Here is a 22,546-nt window from a genome sequence, read left to right on the forward strand (position 1 = left end):
AATGAAGTGGAACAAAGATGAAAAACTGATCAAAGGAAAGCCCTTCCTGCTCCCCCGCACCACACACTATGAAAGCAGCCTTCGGAACTCATAGCCACAAGACATCACGGAGAAAGAGTAGCGGGATTCAGAAAGGGGTTATTCTTGTTATGGATACACAGTTCTATCTGGCAATATAATACTAAGTATAAAATTAAAAGTGCTGGAAATGATATAATCCCTCCCCTTTGAAACGATAAGACTAACTCAGCATGGTTCAAGTGCTGGTAAGTAGATGGACCTTCAAGGCCTGATGGGAAGATTAGGCTATCTGAGGTTTTGTCTTTATTAAATAAACTAAGGTTGATCCCACATCAGTACATATTTGCCAGGAGGTCATTGTCCCCGTAAGAGCTGTAGGAGCTGTTCCTCCCTCACCCACGTAGAGACAGACATGCCATCAATTTTCTAAGCAGGACACACACAGGGCATTCTGTATGCATCTCCCAAAAGTTTCTGCTCCTGTATTGGGCCTGTAAGGCAGCACGCACCCCTCTGACACCCCATACATTTTCATTCATTTAATTCAGAAAAAAACAAACAGCCACACAGAGGTAGTTACCAAGGGCTCCAGCCACTTCCAACACCTTTGCAATCACAGTGCCCTTGTGACAGGAGGAGGGTAGTCTAGGCCAGTGGTTCCCAACCTTGTTCCACCGCTTGTGCAGGGAAAGCCCCTGGCGGGCCGGGCCGGTTTGTTTACCTGCCGCATCCACAGGTTTGACCGATCCCATTGGCCTGGAGCAGCGAACCGCGGCCAGTGGGAGCCGCGATCGGCCGAACCCGCAGACGCGGCAGGTAAACAAACCGGCCCGGCCCGCCAGGGGCTTTCCCTGCACAAGCGGTGGAACAAGGTTGGGAACCACTGGCCTAGACTCATCACCCCACTCTTTGTAAGCATCCCCACATGGGCCAAATTGATCATTGATTAAGCATCAGCTGATTAACCAATTAACAAGGTGATCCAGCTCCTCAGCTGAGAAGAAAAGAGCCAGGAGGGGAGTGGGGGAAGGACAGATCAGAGAAGCCCATGATCTGAGAGAGAGGATGTCTGGGGAGACAAGCACTTCTATAGCACCCTGTAAATAAAGCACATGATGGTGAACCTATGGGAGGACCGTTTGCACCAAGGAGGGCAGGGTGAGGGAACCCCGCCTGTGACAACCCCAAACCAGGAAACAAAACTGAGTAATAGAGATGGAGCCAAATATCCCGCCCCTACCTACACTCACAAGTTACACCCGGAATGTGATGCTCCTGGTAGGGGTGGTGAACTTGGGACCACTGACCCCAAAAGTACAAGCCCCTACCAAAGCTAAAGGACACAGCTCTAGTTGCCAAAGGCTGCAACTGGCTTATAAGCCTTGGTGTGGTCCAGCCATTGGAGATGGACAGAATGCCACACTGTGTAAGCCTGGCTCACCCCCCTCTTCTTCCCCACCAAAGTGCATGAACATAAATGGACTTTGCCTAATACTCAGTACATCGACACATTCAAACTATTTTGGACCAACGGGGATAGTCAACTCCAAATTAGAGGGGCCCAGACAGAGAATGTCAGCAGTGGTGGCAGATGACCGAACAAGGAGCAGTGGTCTCAAGTTGCAGTGGGGGAGGTCTAGGTTGGCTATTAGGAAAAACTATTTCACTAGGAGGGTGGTGAAGCGCTGGAATGCGTTACCTAGGGAGGTGATGGAATCTCCTTCCTTAGAGGTTTTGAAGGCCCGGCTTGACAAAGCCCTGGCTGAGATGATTTAGTTGGGGTTGGTCCTGCTTTGAGCAGGGGGTTAGACTAGATGACCTCCTGAGGTCTCTTCCAACCCTGATTTTCTATCATTCTATGACAGGCGCTCCATTTCTTTCTAAAGAAGGGGAATCCAATTCCAGCCATCTCTGCTGATTGATTTACTACACTGCCACAGCTTCTAAGGGCTAGTCTACACTGGCAACGCTAAAGCGCTTGTGAAGTCGAGGCACAGCACTGGGAGAGAGCTCTCCCAGCGCTCTAAAAACACCCACCTCAACGAGAGGCGTAGCTCTCAGCGCTCCGTTCCCAGTGCTGGGGCACTGTTTACACTGGTGCTTTACAGCGCTGAAACTTGCTGCATTCAGGGAGGTGTTTTTTCACACCCCTGAGCGAGAAAGTCGCAGTGCTGTAAATTGCCTGTGTAGACAAGCCCTAAGAGAGGTTAGGTGGACTGTTTGAAACAGGTTTAGTTGAGAGCTATGGGAATTTCCAGTGCTGGTAGGTGGAGCAGGGGACACACTTTTGAGCTTGCAAAGTTGAAAGCTTTTGGATGTGCAAGAAGATAAGCATACAGCTGGTTCAGCTCCTGTCTATTAAAGTACCACATCCATTTGATTGATTTCTGATCTCTTTTGCCTACTACAGCTACCAGGCCTTGAGGTCAAGAGTCTTATCTCTCTCCCACACACATGGTACCACCAAGTACCGTGAAAATAGCATGAATTACTAGTGAACTGACCTTCAAGCATTTGATTGTGAAGGCAGTGTTGCCAGCTCTTATGATTGTCGCAGGAGTTTCACAATATTTGAGTGTCCCCACAAAGCTCCAACTCCTGGAGTCATGTGATGAGGTGAGACTCTCCGCCTGCATTTAAAAAAAAAAAAGAAGTTTCTAGCTCTCAGGGCTGCTGGGACAAACTTGAAAACATGAAGCCTAAAGGTTCAGAACTGAGATGGCAAATAAACCCTTAAACATTAATTGGGGCTTTTTTTTTTGTTTTTTAATGACAATCTCAATCCAGACAATGGTTTCTGGAGGCCCAATTTGTGGTTTTTGAAGGCTTGGAGTTGACATTATTATTATTAATATTAATAAATAATAATAATGTTTGGCACCTCTTAAATTTGTGTGTGAAAAATCTCTTAATGAATTGAGGAGTCTTAGTTGCAGGGTAAGAGGAGGCAGGGTGGGAAGTGGTTTATGGCTTTGCAATAAAGTTTTTAAGGCGAAAAAAAAAGAAATTCTTTAATAAAAGAGCACCAGGGAACAGGGGACCTTGCCCAGCTTGTCAGCAGGGAGTCAGAAAAGAGGGGGAAAAACCCACATTACATACCAAAATCCAGCAACACTAGGGATTTCTGTGAGAGTCAGAGAAAGCTGTATAGAGTGCATACCTTTGCCCACTTTTGGGATTTATTTTCAGTGCAGTGTGTCTCCATCCACACACAGCTTCAGGGGGAGCAGGGAAAGTCAGCCTTTTCTAGGGTGCTACCTCTTGGCATGTTTAGACTCTACTTCTAATGTAGATTCTGCACCCCTTCTTCCCACTTAAATAGCTTTAGGGACAGCAGCATAGTTGGCAGTTTTTAAGATCTTTCCTTTAGGATATGTGGTAAATGCCAACTCTTTGGCACTGGGAAAGAGAGTCTTACATCTAAGCATGCGTGATCACCCTGTAAATAATGCATTCAGATAGACAAGAGATCCTGGCAGTCTCTCTGTCATAAAACACACTTATCAGCTGTGTTCCTTCTCTATTGACCTGACCCTCCCCTCCATCCTGCAATGATCAGATGCTTTTTAAACATAAAACACGTAAGAGGTGTAGGTATTTTTAAAAGGGTGGTGCTAGACACTGGGTGTGTTCTGCTTATAAGATGTGGGCTCAGCCACTCATGAGATCCTGCCAGTTTCCCCATGAATATCACAAATTCGTAGGCTAACTCACTGTTGCCCGCTGTATAAGAGTTTCTCTCTCTCGTGCATTTACACCCAGCTGTGACACTTTCTGGGGCACCCAGGGCTGAGAGGCACCTCACCATCAGTAGCGCTTAGCGTGAGGGAGTCTTGTCTGCATGAGCGGAGGGTAATGGAGGCTAAGCCTCCTCAAACCTCTGCTAATGCTCCTCGCTGCAGCTCTAGGGCCACACCACCGCAGGGCTCCAAGCTCCTCTGGGCGGCCGGGGTTTGTGGCTGTGGCAGGTGCTGGCTGGACAGAGAAGGGGCAGGGCTTCAAATATAAGGGGGTGGAGCATGGCAGGGTCTCAGGTGGAAGGGGGCGGAGCTGGGGGCTAGCCATCCCAAATGGCGGGGGGAGGGGAGGTGAGGTGCACGCACCACCCATGCTTGCCTGTTCCTGCTGTGATCGTAAGAACGGCCACAATGGGGGCAGACCAATGGACATCTAAGTCAGTACCCTGTCTTCCAACAGCAGCCAGTGCCAGATGCCTCATAAGGAATGAGCAAAGCAGGGCAATGATCAGGTGACCCATCCCCTGCCATCCAATCCTAGCTTCTGGCAATCAGAGGTTTAGAGATACCCTAGAATTGGGGTTGCACTCCTGACCATCTTGGCTAATGACCATTAAGGTGAAGATTTAGTCACGGGTATTTTTGGTAAAAGTCAGACAGGTCACAGGCAATAAATAAAAATTCACAGGCTGTGACCTGTCTATGATTTTTATCAAAAATACCCATGACTAAATCTCTACTTCTGGGGCCCCGCTGCTCTGGGGGTGGCCCTGCTCCAGTGCTGGGGGTTGATTGCTCCTCCCCCCTCTGCCCCCCAACTGCTGCTCCCGGGGACCAGTCTGCAGATGGCCTCCGGGTACCCTAGGCCGCTGCTGCTCGGGTGGTCCCCAGGGCACCCCCAGGATCGCTGCTCGGGTGGTCCCCAGAGCTAGCCACACTGGCCACTGTTCCAGTGGTCCCCAGAGCCAGCTGCCTGGAGGCACTGCTCGGGCGGTCCCTGAGACCAGCCACTGCTCACGTGGTCCCCATCATGACCCATGCAGTACTCAATTTGCACATTACCAGCCAGGGAGAGATAAGCATCTCCCCCCCTCCCCCGCACCCTCTGAAGTGTATGAATCACCTTTGGGGACCAGCCTCAACGCTTCCAGCAGCTCCCATTGGCCTGGAGCGGCGAACCACAGCCACTGGGAGCCGCGATCGGCCGAACCTGCGGACGCGGCAGGGAAACAAACCGGCCCGGCCCGCCAGGGGCTTTCCCTGCACAAGTGGCTGGACAAGTCTGGGAACCACTGGCCTAGTGGAACTTCCGCTGGCTCTAATGAAGCCAGGAATTCAACCTTGCTTTCAACCTAGCAGAATGGACTTTCACATAAAAACCATGCGTAATATATAGGGACAGATGTCAACTTCTTCTCTGTAGAAGAACACATATCACAGTGATCTGCCAAATGGGGTCCTTCAAAGGATGTGAACTAGGAATCCAGACACTTTTTCCAAAGGAGGCAAAGTCTTGTGGCACGGCAGGAACACACATTACTTGAAAAGAAGGGAGTGTAAATTACTGCAGCCTTAGGGCAGCAATAACTCGCCTGCCTGCCAACAAGCTACATAGGTTGTGTGCGTTAGTTTACTCTAGTGACTAATAAAACACTTTATACTTAACGTAACACAGCGACCTCCGGCTCTTAGAGAGAGTACAAGTGGTCTGAAAAATGGTAGTGATGTGGTTAATTACAGTATTTGTATTGCCCTGCTGCCCAGAGGGCTCACTCAGGCTCAGGGCTCAACACAAAAGGGTGAGGGCTGTATGATGACCCCTGCTCCCCTCCCCCCCCAAAAAAGATGGTTTCTGCTTCAGAGAGCTTACAATCTAATTTAAAACAAGACGCTTCACGCACGCACGCACACCCCTTCCCCCCCCCCCAAACGTAATGGACCTTTACTGATTCACAGACTTGGAGACAAATACTTTTTTAAAATGGACGTAACAGGGCTTGCTCATATTGTTCCCAGTTTACACCAGTATAATGGAGTCACACTACCACAGAACTGGTATCACCCTCAAACTCTTGTATTTTACTGAAACAGAGAAGTGAAGCTAACTCAGGCCCCCATCCGGAGCCCATTGATGACAATGTGGGAGTTATTTTGCTGACTTGAAATGGCTTTGGATCAGGCCCTAAAAAACAGAAGCAAGCTTTCGCCTGACTGATTTAATCTGTCACCATTTTTGAAAATTAAATTATAGGACAGCAGTGGAAATGATAGGTTAACAGTACCTCTGTAGGACAAGCACCTGCTTGTAGCATGATCAGTCTGTTCAAGGCATAATATGAAAATGGGTGTGTGCCCCCCCCCCCGTGTTTTCTAGTGAGGCATTCCTCATGTACTCATATTCTTAAATGAAATCCTCACGTCTGAGCATGTCAGCCCCATGCTTATCTGCATCCTGAGCTATGCTGATTGAGCGTTTTAAAACACATCAATGGAAGAACATCCCGCACACTGTATCTTAGCACTTGTAGCCTGTCAGAAGCTTGAGGTCCTGGACTGTTATGCACTTTCCCAAGTAAGCAATTTGCACCTAATATTTTCCTCTCTGAACACGTCCTTTTGAGTGAATCTTAGGGCCCACAAAAGATGCAAAGCAGACAATACAGAAGACTGAACTCAAACCCAGAAGAGAGGTGGGATGCCATTAGATACTATTGTGAGAGCTGCCCTAGACTAGGGAGCATGGGTGGCAGTAGGGTATACTTTGCCCACACAGCCCCAGCAGGCCTGTGCAGAGGGAGCAGTTTGCTCTCCATGCCCATTCTTCTTGCTCAATCTGCAGAGATGGGCAGAGCAGCCAAAGAAAGTTTTGTGTGTTTGGGGTTAAGCCACGTCTACATGCAGAAGGAGAGTCCCACCAGCTACGTTGTTCAGGGATGTGAAAAATCCATACCCCTGGTCATCTTAACTAAGCTGCTCTAACCCCCAGTGCAGAAAGCGCTAAGTCAAAGGAAGAATTCTTCAGCCGACCTAGCGAAGGCCTCCCGCGGAGGTGGATTTACTACAGCCATGGGAGAACCCCGCCCGTTGTTGTCGTGAGCGTCTAGTGCTATAGCAGCTCAGCTGCACCTGTAATGTTTCAAGTGTTGACAAACCCTTACCTAGTTCGAAGTTAAGGCCCTAAGAGAAAACAAGAGCCAGGCAGTGAGAGAAATTATGAACTGTACAAACAGAGGGGATCTCATTGAGGAACTTTCAGGGGTGACGTGGAACATGTTGTGCCCTGCACATCAGCAAGTGGGTGTAGCAGAGTTTAAGTTGGTGAGATTTGTACCTGGATGACGGGGAAGCAGGAGAGGATGTAAGAGGTTAAAAAGTAGTCCCTGCACATTCACTCTCGCTTACATATTAGCTTTCCATTCACTTACCGTGGAAGATACCAACATATAAGTTCCCCAACTTTACACGTCACCTCTGAGTTTAATGTCAGCCATGTTTCTTTTTACGTCTTTTGAAAAGACACTCTGTTTTTTTTATTCATAGTTGAGTGGGGGGATTAATGGATTGCTTGGAAATTTTGAAAAAAAAAGTTCAGAAATACATTTTTGGGGAGTTGGACCAAAATCAAGTTTTTGAAGTTTTCAGTGAAATGGAAAGTTTTTTTAAAAAAAAGTTTTAGCCAAAAAATTGCATTCTTCTCTAGTCATAGCCTTTATGGCACTTTTATGCTTTGAATGTAACAAATACCAATACAAGGTATTAATCTGCAAGGTGCTCAGCATTTGCAGGGTCAGATCCAGAGACCATATTTGAAGGCAGTGTTTCCCAAATGGTGGATCCTGACCCACTTGTGGGTCACAGGAAGGTTCTGGATGAGCTGCAGGCCTGTTCTAGATGGATAGCAGGCCCAGTGTCGTATATAGACAGACATATAATGGTGGATCACAAAAACACTGCAGTTGGTGGGTCACCTTAGTAAAAAGTTTGGTAAACAACTGCATTAAAGCCATTGCTACAGAGTTTGCTGCTACTTATCCAGCTGTAATTAAAGTCAGAGCCTCAACTAGCCTCAGTGCAGGACTCCTTAACAACTTTGTGGAGAACAGAAGAACAAAATTTCTGATACAATTTCATCTGAATGGATCAGGAAAAATGCCTATCTTAATTAATGCTCCATTTCTATTAATTTATAGGGGCTTCATTCAAGTAAAAGAAAGAGTTAATTTTCATAGCAAAGGATTAATGGAAGTTTTCGCATCTCTCTCCGTGTTAAATGAAAGTAAAGAATGACTAATATCCATCAACTGTCAGGGCTTCTATCAAGTGCTTGGAAAAAGTGTTTAAAGTAGAAAGCTCAGATTGTATATTTTCACTGGAGATAGACTAAAAAGGACTCCATTCAAAGTAGCCTGGTCAGACATACCACAAGTGTTCTTTGCTCCGTAATTGCTATGCAAAGGGACTTGGAATGGAATGGAGATTTGCCCCATATAATGATTATTGTATTAAAGTTTTAATAAAGTCAACTGAGTCTCTTTCTAAGGATAGGTAAATCATTCGGGAAAATAGTACACATTTCTTTAAAAAGATATTTTACAGTAAGTCTAAAAAAACCCTCCTCATTTTTTGTGTTTCACAATACTGCTCTTGAGAGAGACAGAATCTTAGTCCTATGCCATATTGTGTCTTATTTCAGTGCAATTAAAAATGTTCACTACAGCCATCTTAGCTGGACATCTTAGATACCTCTCTTCATTCTCTTCCCTCGCAACTAGGTGTTCTTTCCTTGGTGCCTCTTCATCTACAGTCTTTAAAAAACCCACTTTCCACTACATCCCACCTAATCCACACCTAGGTCATCTCATCTGGAATATTTAAACCGGATCCATCTCCATCCTGCATTCCCGGCATCTCACGTCTCTTCATTCCACTCTACTCAAGATGCCTCTGCTAAAAATCTCGTCTTCTTCCACTGTCCTGCCCCACCCCTTCCAGAACTCCTCAGGTAGCTTCTCTCTCTTTCTACATCAAGAGACATAGCCTCCTCCCCAAAGTCCATTTTTCTTGTGGTTGGGGTGGGGACCTGTTGTGCTGATCTCTTCAACATTAGCTCAAAAGCCAGCACCCTGCCTTGATTTCCCCTCTTGGGAGCCTGAAACTGTACACACAAGAGGCTTGCATGAGTCCAACAGCCACTTCTTGGGGTCTGTTTTTTTTTTTAAACAAAAGGCCAGAGGGACCCCTTAGTTCGGAGTTCTCCAGAGGCTGCAAGGAGAGGAAGGCCTCTGCACAGATAGCATACCCTGAGGAAGGAGCTGAGGGGGTTGGTTCACAGAAAGGGCTAACTGGAGCCACACACTGCCCTCTGGCTCTGAGTGTGTAGAGTCTTTGCAGGATCAGGGCCTGGGTGACTTAGGCAAGGTCATACAGGCAGAGCCAGAAACTCAACCCAGCTCTCCAGAGCCTTAACCACGAGGCTGGCCTGCCTCTCTTGGCCAAGCTGCTTGTTGTTCATGGTGTATGGAATGCGTCTTACAAGCAAGACTATATTAAGCGACACAATTCCTTTTGAAATATGCACATTAAATGTTCCTGTCATAAAACATACAGGATATTCAACAAAGTGGAGCCAACACAGTTGTTGGAACCTTAGCTTTCAGGCTGCTTTTTATTTTATTTTATTTTAACTGCTAAGTCTTAATGCTACATTAACAGGGTGGGTTTTTCTCAGTTGACACAATTAAGCTTCTCCATAGTTGTTCAGGATAAAGGTGCATTAGAGATCAAAGTCTGGCAGCTACGTTTTTCTTTGTCAGCTGGAGGAACACAAACAGAAAACTGCGAGTGTAGATTCATTTACAGAAACCTCATTTAAGGTGAAAAATCCTTTTAGCTTCAATAACTAGATTCTTAACAGATGTTGCAATCAAATACTGGCGTACCCTTTTCCAGCTAAAAGCCTGGTGCTACACCGCGCGCTGTAGCGTAGCTGTATTCAATCACCGCACTTTTCTCTCATACACACACATCTCTAAAATGTTTGAGTCCTAGGGAGGAAAAAAAAATACAGAACTGATTTAATTTATAATACATTTAAAGGCAACTTGGAACCAGAAGCTGTTAAGAGTGGGCTTGTCATAAAAGCTCCTAACTACAGCTTTTTCAAATACTGCTTTGCCTCCCTGTGGGCCCAGCTCTGGAAGTTGGAGTCAAAGAGCTCTGGTTCACAGCATAATATCATCTCCCATTAAATATGTAGCCAGAGGGCTGACTGGAGGAGTTGTCCATAGAGAAGAGAGAGAAGCAGTAATAAGGACAAGTTTCTGTATGAGTTGTGACATGTTTATTTCGATACACCTCCTGTAAATAAGCACAAGTCTCTAGACCAGCAAGTCCAGGAGGAGAAAAATGATATATTTTTGCCCATGGTTAGAGATGAATAATTGGTCTGAAGAAGTCATTACAGATTAGTAGTATAGGAAGCTGGTTTAATCTCAGCATCCATGTATGATGAGTGATGAATTCCCAGTCAACTTGTCAGATACTGAATAATTAAATATCCCAGATTCTGATTCTCTGCCATGCTGCTGCTTTCAGGTTCATACAGTGCAAGACAGAGGCCTTAAAAAAAAAAAAAAAAAAAACCCAGAGGAATTCAGCTACATGGCATACGGAGAACACTGCTGCATAGGAAATTTCAAGCTATGAGCAACAGACACAAAGACAACCAAGATCATTGCTGCATAGTTCCCAGGCTTTGATTTGGGGCGGAGGGGAAGCTAGACTAGAACTCTTACAGGTGATCGTTTCTCAAGCAGCAAGATAGACATGATGTAATGAAAGTGAGAACCTTTGCTATTCTTGCCTATACGTAGGTACTGGTAGCAGAACCCTAGCAGATACAATGGTTGCAGAGTCTGACAAGTAATCTCAGACTGCAAAGTATCAGCGAGGGTGGAAACATATTTTTAAGCCTATTAGTGCCTACTTCATTGTGAAGAGAGCTGGATTTGCTCCAACAGTCTCTGTTGGCATGAAGCAGCACCCAAGGCTGCTCTTCTCTAACTAAGAATGAGGCAGCTGTGGTAAAACATACCCAGAAGATAGGCAAGTTCTTATACTTCCATATATACAGATCCCTTCCCTTGGTTTCTCTAGTTAATTCTGTCTCTCGTTGCCACCTAGGAAGTCAAATAGTAGATTTTGGCAGTTTACAGACCTGATTCTGAGAAGAGACGAGCATGTGCAGCTCCTAAAGACATCAGACTAGGTTGTGCTTTGTGAGAAGTCTAGCCCAGCTTTGAAGAAACCCCTAACATGCTGTGATCGGACTGTGGAACCATTGGTGCAGTCCTGAGACTTAGGGCTTCTCTTTGGGTTTGCTTGTGATTGATTTCATTTCATGATTGGCAGACAATAAGCTGTTCCAGTTTGCATAAATCCTGGTGCCAGCTGATTTTTATAATTTAACTGATCACTAAGGCCTGGTCTACACTCTAGTTTTACATTGGTATCGCTACGTTACTCAGGAGTGTGAAAAATCCACACCCAAGAGATGTAGCTATACCAACCTAACCCCCAGTGCAGACAGCGCGAGGTCGACGGAAGAATTCTTCCATCAACCTAGCTACCACCCCCTGGGAGAGGGTTACCTATGCGACAGGAGAATCCCTTCTCTCACAATAGGTAGTGTCTACACTGTAGTTTTTATGGGTACACAAGCCCTAAGTCCTCCCATAATAGGTCACAGTTGTAGGGAGTTAGAGAGCTCTTCATGAAGCCAGCCTCAGGAGGGGTTGTAGCCTTGCCGAATATTGCACAGCGCCAGGTATGTTAGAGCATTTGTTGACCGGTCCCGGAGACCATGCATAGATCCTGAGGGAGAGGAATAGTTATGTAGTTAAATGAAGAGAAGGTGCCTCTAGAGAGACACCACAGGCCACTGGAAAGATAAAAGTCCGTTTCTTCTGTGCTGTATTTCTTCCAATCTGCAATGGCTCTGATATCTGAGAAATGAAGACGTCAACCCTGGTAACAGCCAGAAAGGATTAGGACAAGATAGACCTTAATCTTTAGCAGAAAAGAAACCTTGAGAGGAGACAAAAAGCACGCCTTCCCTTTTCAGGTCTTAAAAAAAACAAACAAACAAAAAAATACGGAACCAGATTCAGGCACTAGACTGCTGACAGCAACACCCACTCTCCCTGCATGTGTCAGGGACCCTGCCACGCAGCCATGCCCTAGGCATGCACAAAACCTCTGCCTTCCATAGCTCCAGCCGGCCACTTTGTCAGACACTAGCAATCACCAGAGTGCAGAAGGCCTTACCAACATTAATATATTTATCCTCACACCCCCATGCGAGGGTAGGAAGTACTATTGACCCCATTTTACAGATGGGAACAGAGGCAGAGAGAGATTAAGTCACCCACAGTAATACAAAAGCCCATGGGAAAGTCAAGAATTGAACCCAGATTTTCTGAGATTGCAGTCTAGTTTTCCCCCTTCCTTTTCGCCACACATCCAGGTTCTTCCTCGTGACAGTCACAAATTTTACTGGTCCCTTCTGGCTTTATGATCATCTAGTTTGGCCTCCTTTGTAAAACAGGCCATAGTATTTCACCAAGCGCTTCCTGCATCAAGCCCCATAACTTCTGAGTGAGCTACACCATAAGCTTTTAAAAGCCATTCAGTTTTGATTCAAAGAGCTCAAGTGTTGGGGAATCCACCACGTTCCTAGGTAGAATAGCCATTGGAACCATTACCTCTGCATTACAAATCTGCACTTTATTTCTAGCCTGAATTGGTCTGGCTTCAGCTTCCAGCCAATGGATCCCATTATGCCTTTGCTAGATTAGAGAGACCTCAGCTATTGGGAATCTTCTCCCCATGTAGGTACATAAACACCGTGATCAAGTTACATCTTAACCTTCTCTTGGATAAATTCAACAGACTGATTGTCTCTAGTCTCACCGTAGGGCAGATTTTCCAGACCTCGGTTCATTCAAGCTGCTCTTTTCTGAGCTCTTCCCGATTTATCAGCTTGCTTATTAAAAGTATGGACATCGGACTCTAACACAGTATTCCAGTAACAGTTTCATTAGTCACACGGTAACAGCAGGTTAACAGCTGCTAAAGAGCAAGTTGCTGGTGTCACTCAATTTGGTTAGGCTCGGTGAGCATAATCTGGCACAGAGAATATGATGCAGTGTAACCCTGACTTCCTGCACATTATACTGCTCAGTCCAATTAATATGTGTATTATAGTCACACCTAGAGATCAGGATCCCACACTGCTAGGCACTGTACAAACAAAGAACCAGGAACAGTCTCCATCCCTCAGATCTTACAATCTAAGCAGATACGGCAGCATCGGTGGACAGGGGAAGGGGTATACCGTAAGCAGAACGAACAATGTGGTTTGCAAACCAGCTTCAATGGCCTGAGCCCTGTGCCAGATTCTGCTACTATTTTGCTTACCAAGCTTAACCAAACTAAGTGGTCACCAGCAATTTGAATGAGATTAGGTTATTACTACTGGATATGAAAGTAAGTGAGCAGATATGCTAGTACTTTAAGATGCAGGTTAATAGCAACTAGCAAGATATTTGTTTCAGCTATCTTCCCACACCCTCACTCCACCAATGGCTTCTTCCATGTTTAAAGGAGACCTTCACAACACCATCATTTTTTCTTCATATTGAGTTATGTCACAGCGTAGGGAGGTTAAACACCATTTTTTTAAGCAGCATCATTGCAATAGAGGAGAAGGAAAGAGACAATGCATCATTTGAGGTCTTTCATTACTTCTCGCCCAGCAGCGAATATTTTTGGTACAATGCCAGGAGTTTCATGAGTAGATGTCAAATTAGGAACGTGATTTTATAGACTTGTTGGAACCGCAGGTAGATTAGAATGAGTACATAAAATAAAAAGGGATGATTTCTTTTATTTTATCTGAGGATGATTTGAAGTAGAATCTCTTCCTAAGGTTCAACCACTTTATCCTTTGAAAATGCTATCCGTCATCAGTACTCTGTTTACGATTAGCAGATTTCTGCAACAACAAAACCTAGACTGGAGACATAAAACAAGCGTATGGGACCATCCTGAATGAGTTGTAGGATTATCACTCATCTTACGTTTGGCACATTCCTCAACACGAACTCAGCATCATAACACCAGACAAAACACATTCAGACTCCATAATTAAATCACTTTCCCACCTCTTAATGAAATGGCTTACCAGCTGTAGCAGGTATGTTAGACTGCCTACGGCTGAGCTACTGTTGTGCCAGCATACTAGGATATTTAGAGCGACATTGGGCCAAGTTTTACTTTCATTTGAACTGGTACAAAAGAAGAGAGTAAGATTCCTCCATTGACGTTAGCCTGGTGTAAGCGAGAGAAGACTCTGACCCAATAGCTACAAAACCAGGAGCTACCACCTGGGAAGAAGAAAGGATTCATGTCATCATAAGGATAGTAGCAGTTGTAAGTTTATGCTCAAAAAGATCATGCCAAAGCCTCTTTTGAGCTAAGTATTAGACGGGTATAGTGCAGAGGATTTTGTAATCCATTTCTTCCTGCCTTCTGTATGAAGCACTGGCATTAAGTACATTTGTTTATACTTTTAAAGAACATTTCTCCTTCTCATGCCGCTCTCCCCCACACACAAAAAGTTCTTTTCCATGCTAATGCAGTCAACCACCATTAATGAGCTTTGGCTGGCTTGCAAGGAGTTTTGACAGGCCTGTTGAACTAGTGCCAAGAAGAGATGAATGTTTGGCTTCGAAAAGCACAATGCCCTGTTTGTCTCATTGTTACACTGGAAGCATGAGCAGACTAATGTGATGGGATGTAGAAACGTACAACTAAAAAATGACTGAAAATAGAATTCTATGTTAGTAGTGGCTATTGAAAAATTCTTTCTATTGTCTTTGAGGGAACCTTTCTGAAAAACTAAAAATAAAAAATAAAAACAAACCCCAGATGTGTGTGTTTGGGGAAGTGATCAATTAGTTGTAAACCGAGATCTGAGGAATTGCACTCCGCATTGGCCCGACCTTATTTGCTTCTCAAGATTTACCTATAGTTCTATCGGCAACTGTACTGCAACACTGTTTTCTACAGTGCACGTTCTTGCAAAGGACGGTTATGCAAAGCATGTCGGAGTCTGAGCTCATTTCTGCTCTCAGGTGTGTCCCCATGTTCCTGTGATGTCAGTGAAAGAGATCCCCTGTATCTGAGAACAGAATATAGGAACTGCCATACTAGATCAGAGGGTCATCTCCTCCAGTATCCTGATGCTTCAGAGGAAGCTATAAGAATCCCAAAGTGAGCCATGGGATAAACTGCCTACAGGGAAAGTATTTCTTATTTTTTCCTCAGATATTACCTTATGCCCTGAGGACCCTTTATGTTAAATATAGGCTAGTCCCTCTAAACAGACTGATGTATATTCATCCTTACACTGAGCCACGTTGTCTCCTTCCAGTGGAAAGTCACTCATGCGACAAGTTCAACTGGGAATTCTGCTTGGCTTACCTGATGTTCTCCTCTGAGCTGTTCTGCCTAGGAGTAACCAAACTGCCAGCCCATGCAGTGGACAGGGAGCTTAGGTCTCCACATGGATGGATATCCTAAGAGACAAGGGAAATATGGTAAGTCTTGGGGCAACTGTTGCCACCCTGTGCCACTACATTGCTACTGAACCCCTCCCCAACCCCAACGATGCAGCTCTGTCAGGAAATATAGTAAATCTTGGGGTATCTGTGTAGACCCTGTGACTCCATATGGCCACCTGGACACCTTCTCACCCCCAACAGTACTGCTCTCTCAGGAGCCATTCTATCATGCAGTGCCACTGCGGAATTAGAGGTAGCCTAATGAGGCACATAGTGCCTCGTGTGGTTGGATTGCGTCTAAAACCAGCAGTACATAAAGGAGTACTCAATGTCTCTGTTTTATAGTGTGTCTTTTATATATTATCAGTGCATTGAAACACATCTGTTTAGGTAGATGTACTGTAGGTTGAAAAGAAACCATGAACATTTATTTAGATTCCTGGCACATTAGTATCAAGCATAAAGTTCATCATATAATCATGTAAAATAGCTAATCCTACTCTTCAGAGACTACGTATAACCATTTAGTTATAGCTACATATTCTGCTGCTTGCGTGTCAGAAAGAGACGAGGTGGTGTGAGACATGCCCAGTTTGGCGCAGTATCGTTCAGCTGTTCAAATCATTCAAGGTTGAAAAATGTGAGTCTTTTGATCTTGTTCCAGTCTATTTTTCATTCATAAGATAGTTCACTGGGATTGCAGCACAAAGCACAAACGTGTTTCCCACCTAGTGAAAAGAACAGGAGTACTTGTGGCATACATAGAGAACATGAAACAGTGGGTGTTACCATACAGACTGTAACAAGAGTGATCAGGTAAGGTGAGCTATTACCAGCAGGAGAGCGGGGGGGGGGGGAGGGAGGGAAACCTTTTATAGTGTATTCTATGTATATAAATCTCCCCACTGTATTTTCCACTGCATGCATCCGATGAAGTGAGCTGTGGCTCACGAAAGCTTATGCTCAAATAAATTGGTTAGTCTCTAAGGTGCCACAAGTCCTCCTTTTCTTTTTGCGGATACAGACTAACATGGCTGCTGCTCTGCCACCTAGCGAAGTTACTAAAATCCCAGGCTAAAGGAACTAGAGATTTGAAGGGTCAGCAGATTGGACTTTTGGAGACTAGAACACAGAGGCAATGTCCCCAGTGAGCTCTTTGGGGCAAGGATTGTCATTTATTCTATGGCTGTACCATTGCTAGCATGAGGGGACTCTGGTTAAAGGATCTAGGCTAGAAGTGATTGGGGGGTGGAAAGAGGAGGAGGATGACAGAATTTTATGGGGAAAAAAAATGTTTGTTGTTTCCATTTTGTAGGGCTCAACAAATGGACCCATTGTCAATTTTTTGGTGATGTTTCCCCATGATAATTTTAATGAAAACTTTATCAAGAGAGTTTGTTTACCAAAAACCACATTTTCCTGCTGAAAGGCAGGGGTTTTGGCCCATGGGTGCGAGCATACACACAAAATGATAGGGACTTTGGTTAAAAAGATATTGGTGGAAAACGTTAATAAAGTTGAAAATTAAAAAAAAAACAAACAAACACAGTATTCCCCCTTTTGTGCAAATGAGTTTTCAACTGTCTCCAATATACTTGTTTGAGGTCTAGAAGGAGGTGAAAAGCAGACCAGTTGAAAGTCTCTAGGTAAAGATAAGGGGGGTGGGGAGACAAACAAACCAGGAGTGATATCTTGGTAGGGGGTCTAGTACAATATCACCAAGTCAGGAAGAGGTGGAGGATGTGGCATTTCTAGAACAAATCAATATCCAAAACCACAAGACCTGGTAGTGATGGGGGGGACTTTAACTACCCAAATATCTGCTGGAAAAACAACAATGCAAACAAACTTTCCCATAAGTTCTTGGAACGTATCAAGGACAACTTTGTGTTTCAAAAAGTGGCAGGGGACAGCCATTTTAGACTTGATGCTGACCAGCATGGAGGAATTGGTTGTGAATCTGAAGGTGGAAGGCAATTTGGGTGAAAGTGGTCATGAAATGACAGATTTAATGATTCTAAGAAAAAGAAAGGAGTGAAAGCAGTAGAATAAGGACAATGGACTTCAGACAAGCAGAGACCTGGCAAGTAGTGTCCCTTGGAAGGAAAACTTCAGGGATAAAGGAGTTCAGGAAACCTTGCAGTTTCTCAAGAAGAAAATATTAAAGGCTCAAAGGTAGACTATCCCAATGTGAAGGAAAGATAGAAAGACTAGTAAGAGGCCAATATAGCTCCACCAGAACCTCTTTAGTTACATGAATAATCAAAAGTAACTTAGGAGAAGCCTTCAGACTCCACTAAGCTACACTGGGGGATTGGACGGACACAACCAACTCAGGAACAGAGAGCACAAAGATCTCCCTAGTACCCCCCTTCCCAGCAGAGGTGGGTGTTTGGAGATTGTAGCTGAGGAGCTGAAGCATACCGTGTACCACTGAGAAGCCTCAGGGTTGAGTGGAATGAGCACAAGATCTGGGTTCAGAAATTCTGATTCTGGCTCATTGTGGGTTTCAGCAAGTCACTCTGTGTTATGTCTCCATCTGTAAAGAGGGGATAACACTTGATTGCCTGCCACAAAGTGTTGTCAGGAGTTAGTGAGTGCATTTCTCTTGAGCACTTTGAATGCCAGCCGTTAGCACCTGGATACCAGCTAAACATTATTAAGGGACCATTGAAATTCAAAGCAGTTACTTCCAGACACACATATATGAGGAGAATAACAAGCCTGAAATATGGCCCCTTGACGCATATTTTGGAGGAGGTGACTTGCACATTAGACCTTTGGGAGGTTGTGCACCAGCATTTCAGATTCAGTGACCCCATCATTCTGTGTACAGTAAAGGTAAAAAAGCAATCGCAATCCACTGGAGCCACTCTCATACAATATAAATGAGAGCCTGCTCTGCACAGAGAGCACACCTGTGATTCAGACTCTCAGAAACAGGTATAAACAGGAAGTGTGAAATCAGGGCTGGCTCTCTCAGGGGCCAATCTGAAGCAGGCTGCTCTGAGAGGGGCTACTCTCTTTCAGAAGGAAGCACATGTCAGTGCCATTCCTGTGAGAACTTGTAGGTGGCAGCTTTCTCATAAAGTGACAGAGAGAGGCTCACGGGTCACCACGCATGAGTCAATATCACTTCTCCCCCATGCAAATTGAATGATTACCAAAAAAAAAACAAAAACAAAAACCCACACACCAATGGGAAAGTTTATCATTGTAAGATGAAAGGACATTGTGGAGGCCAGATTAGCTCATCTAGTCCATGAACCATATCTGACAAAAGAGGTGCACGTCTAATTCTTTTACGAAGTTCCACCAAAAAAAGATGTGTGTACAGCTCTATTAGACAGGGCACGCTGCAGTGCCCAGGCACGTTCACGTCCGATGAATATTTCTCCTCATCAGCTTTGATTTATTTCAGGTCTGATGGTGTTTATCACTGCGATTCAGAACCACATTCCTGTTAGTTATCTCCCACAGTCATCCTGTGCCCCCTACCTGCTTCCGTGATGTCCCTACCTCCGTGCTCGGCGTAACAGAGACCTTTCCCATCTGAGCTCGTTACTTTAATTACATGCTACTGGAAACATGTTCGCTTTCAGGGTCCCCAGGAGCCATAAAGGAAGGTGCTTTTGCAGCATTTGGTAAGAAGTTGCCTCTTCACCTGCCCTGGTTTCCATCTCAGACGGGTTTCCTGCTTATCTTTTGGGCAACGACACACACTTGTTCTGCCCAGAGCACAGCTGTAGACCAGTGTGCCTCAGAGGTGCTCCAAAGGAACATTGCAGGGACAACAGCTATTGCATCTGTTAATCAACTCCGCTTTCTTTGACAGAAAGCAAAGCGAGCGGTTTACTTTCACGTGCTGTCAGCTCTCAATTAATTCTGTTGCTTCTGCAGGGGAACGTGTGACAACAGGTCACGGGGTCACCACCGCTCTGTTTCTTTGCCACGAAGCGTGGCTGGATCTGCAGAGCAACATACGTGATCAACTCTCCTCTTTCGCTGGAAGGGAGTGGCGTGAGGTCAACGTTCAGGGTGAATGCAGCTACTGTGATCAGAAGTGGGGAGGCAGCGAGCCAGGGGAAGAAAGGAGAGATGAAGGCAGCAGGGGAGTCCTTAGAATGTCTGCTCAGAGCAGCTGATGCAGGAAACACCTTCTGGGAAGAGGTTTGATCGCTCTCAGAAGAGGAGCTATGCAGAAGCCTTCCTCACCATAAAGCTTGTCCCTTTCAGATGGAGATAGGCCACAACTGATGTACAGAATCCAGATACCTTTGTACTTGAGAAGCAGGAGGGATACGGTATTTGAGTTTATATGCCTGGATCTGCACTCACCCTTAGGATCGTGGGACAGATACAAAAAAAGAAAAAAAGAGAAAGGAGTCGGTTTTCTGTTCAAGCGCCACAGAACTCTCTGAGAGCAGTTTAGCTGGTGAGAATTTCACTATTTCAGGCTGAAATCTCAAGAGAGCAAACAACCTGAGAAGTTACAGCCAACCTATTATCCTTAACTTGCACGTCACATTCAGTACAAGTAGGCTCGCTGAAATGAGAGGGGCTACATACCTGCTTAAGTACTTTCCTGGGTTAAGGGCCAGCTGACCAGAAAAGGCATCTCTGTCTCGGGGTTTTCTCAGCACTTGGGGCCAGATCCGCAGAGGGTATTTAGACACTTAATTCACATGGGAGTTAGGCCCTTAGATACCTTTGAGGATCTGAGCCTTAGGAACTACAGCAAGGGGTGCTAGAGAGAGCCCCAAGGTAAAGTGATCTAAAGCGGCAGACACCTTCCTCAGTGGAATTACTTGTACCCAAAAGAGCGAGTGTTGGCAGTGACAAACCCCTGGAAATAAAACGGGCCCTAACTGCAGCACCATTAATGAAATGGTGGAGAAAAGTACAGAAAAACTTGCTTTCCCAGAGATTCAGGGCCTTCTGTAGAGTTTCATAGTGAAAAATCCTCTACATCAGAGCTTAGTGTTTAAAACAAAAACCAAATAAAAGAAAAGACCAAAAGGCCCAACATACCCACAAATTCTTTAGCTCCTGCTGTGATCCCTAGTTCACTCTTTCAGGAATAGCTTAGCCCAGGGCTTTTCAACTCATCCTTTTTACAGGCTACACTTCCCCTCCTGTGTCTCTATCTAGCTAGGTTTTTTGCTAAGCTTTTACACATCTGCCAACTCACCCCCACCTCCCATTCACTACCAATTAGCATTTAATCATCCAATTACCTTAGGTTTCAGAGTAACAGCCCTGTTAGTCTGTATTCGCAAAAAGAAAAGGAGTACTTGTGGCACCTTAGAGACTAACCAATTTATTTGAGCATGAGCTTTCGTGAGCTACAGCTCACTTCATCGGATGCATACTGTGGAAACTGCAGAAAACATTATATACACAGAGACCATGAAAAAATACCTCCTCCCACCCCACTCTCCTGCTGGTAATAGCTTATCTAAAGTGATCATCAAGTTGGGCCATTTCCAGCACAAATCCAGGTTTTCTCACCCTCCGCCCCCCCCCACAAACTCACTCTCCTGCTGGCAATAACTCATCCAAACTGACCACTCTCAAGGTGGCCTTGATTGTCATGCACATTGTGGGGAGAGTGGTCAGTTTGGATGAGCTATTGCCAGCAGGGGAGTGAGTTTGTGGGGAGGGGGGGCGGAGGGTGAGAAAACCTGGATTTGTGCTGGAAATGGCCCAACTTGATGATCACTTTAGATAAGCTATTACCAGCAGGAGAGTGGGGTGGGAGGAGGTATTTTTTCATGGTCTCTGTGTATATAATGTTTTCTGCAGTTTCCACAGTATGCATCCGATGAAGTGAGCTGTAGCTCACGAAAGCTCATGCTCAAATAAATTGGTTAATCTCTAAGGTGCCACAAGTACTCCCTTTCCAATTACCTTAGAAGTGCAAACTTTCCCACAGCTGAAGACATATAGCTACTTAAGAAAGAGTTAGCCCTTGCTTTCCACTTGCAGTGCATGTGCAGAGCTCCTCATGGCATGTTACTACCTGGTTCAGTGGCTAGGGCTTAGAGGTAGGAGTAAGGAAACTGGGGTTCTAGTCCTATCACAAATGTGCTGGATGCCTTGGGGCAAGTAACTTCACTTCTGCCTCAGTTTCCCCACCTGTAATATGGAAATAATAGTACTCTCGTTTGGGGAGCGTTTTGAGGTCTAAAATAGTAAGATGGTCCTGGAGACAGGTCACTGTGCCGAAGACCTAGGTTCAGTTTCCAACTCATCCACAGATTATCCTATCCGAGCTTGGGCCAGTCCCTTAATTCCCCCTGTGCCTTGTTTTCCCCAGAGGGATTTTATTAGTTGTATGACCACAGAGCCTAGGATGCCTAGACAGCGCCTTTTGTGCTAGGTGCTGTACAAACACAGAACAAAAGAAAAGGAGTACTTGTGGCACCTTAGAGACTAACCAGTTTATTTGCCACAAGTACTCCTTTTCTTTTTACGAATACAGACTAACACGGCTGTTACTCTGAAACAGAACAAAAGGACCATCATTGCCCCAAACTAAGTAATAATGTTTCCTGACCTGATGGGGGTGTTGGGAGCACAAAGTCCATTAATGATTTTGCAGCAATCCTATCGTACAATAACAGGGGCCAACTAAGTACTTAGAAATAAGAAGTAAGAATTATCTTATCAGCTGCTTTTAACAATAGACTTCAATCGTTAAACACTGTCCCTGTGCTGTGGTGAGTAATGAATAATGATCACTGTCTATCATTTATCATTAATTATGTGCATTTTTAAAGTTCCTGTACTTAGGGAGTTAGGAGCTGCTGTCCTTACATTTCTTTTCCATTTTCTGAAATGTAACCGTTTGTAATAACTCTAATTGGTGGAGCTGGTTGAAAAATATTGACAAAAATTCAATTTTCACAAACACTGGAAATCAAAAGTTTGTGAAAATGTGAGCAACGCTCCTCCTTTTCCCCCTAGCTCTACTAACCGGTTACATTTGTGCGTTGTTTATTGATTGTTTTCAATTACATATGTATAGATGAAATTATCTTCTACTCACAGACATAAGCTCAATACAGAGAGGCATGAAGGGAGAACATCTATAGTCTCACCTTTCTTCCATCTGCGTTCGTCCTTTTCTATACTTCCCAAAGTGCTGGTTTTGTACATGGG

General features: G+C 44.9%; 1 long non-coding RNA gene across 3 annotated transcripts; it reads right to left on the reverse strand.

Annotated features, from left to right (window-relative positions):
• Positions 1-9,831: 9,831 nt before the first annotated feature.
• On the reverse strand, positions 9,832-20,560 carry LOC122466601. Of its 3 annotated transcripts, none has more exons than XR_006292243.1 (4): positions 20,414-20,560; positions 15,303-15,397; positions 14,002-14,203; positions 9,832-10,376 (listed from the first exon to the last, which is right to left on the reverse strand). It is a non-coding gene; the product is annotated as an uncharacterized LOC122466601 (long non-coding RNA). The 3 variants fall into 3 exon arrangements; XR_006292244.1 differs by lacking the exon at positions 9,832-10,376 and adding an exon at positions 13,268-13,812; XR_006292242.1 differs by lacking the exon at positions 9,832-10,376 and adding an exon at positions 13,268-13,832.
• Between the last annotated feature and the right edge of the window lie 1,986 nt (positions 20,561-22,546).

Source organism: Chelonia mydas, chromosome 7 (assembly GCF_015237465.2).
Source record: "Chelonia mydas isolate rCheMyd1 chromosome 7, rCheMyd1.pri.v2, whole genome shotgun sequence".
Taxonomy (NCBI): Eukaryota; Metazoa; Chordata; order Testudines; family Cheloniidae; genus Chelonia; species Chelonia mydas.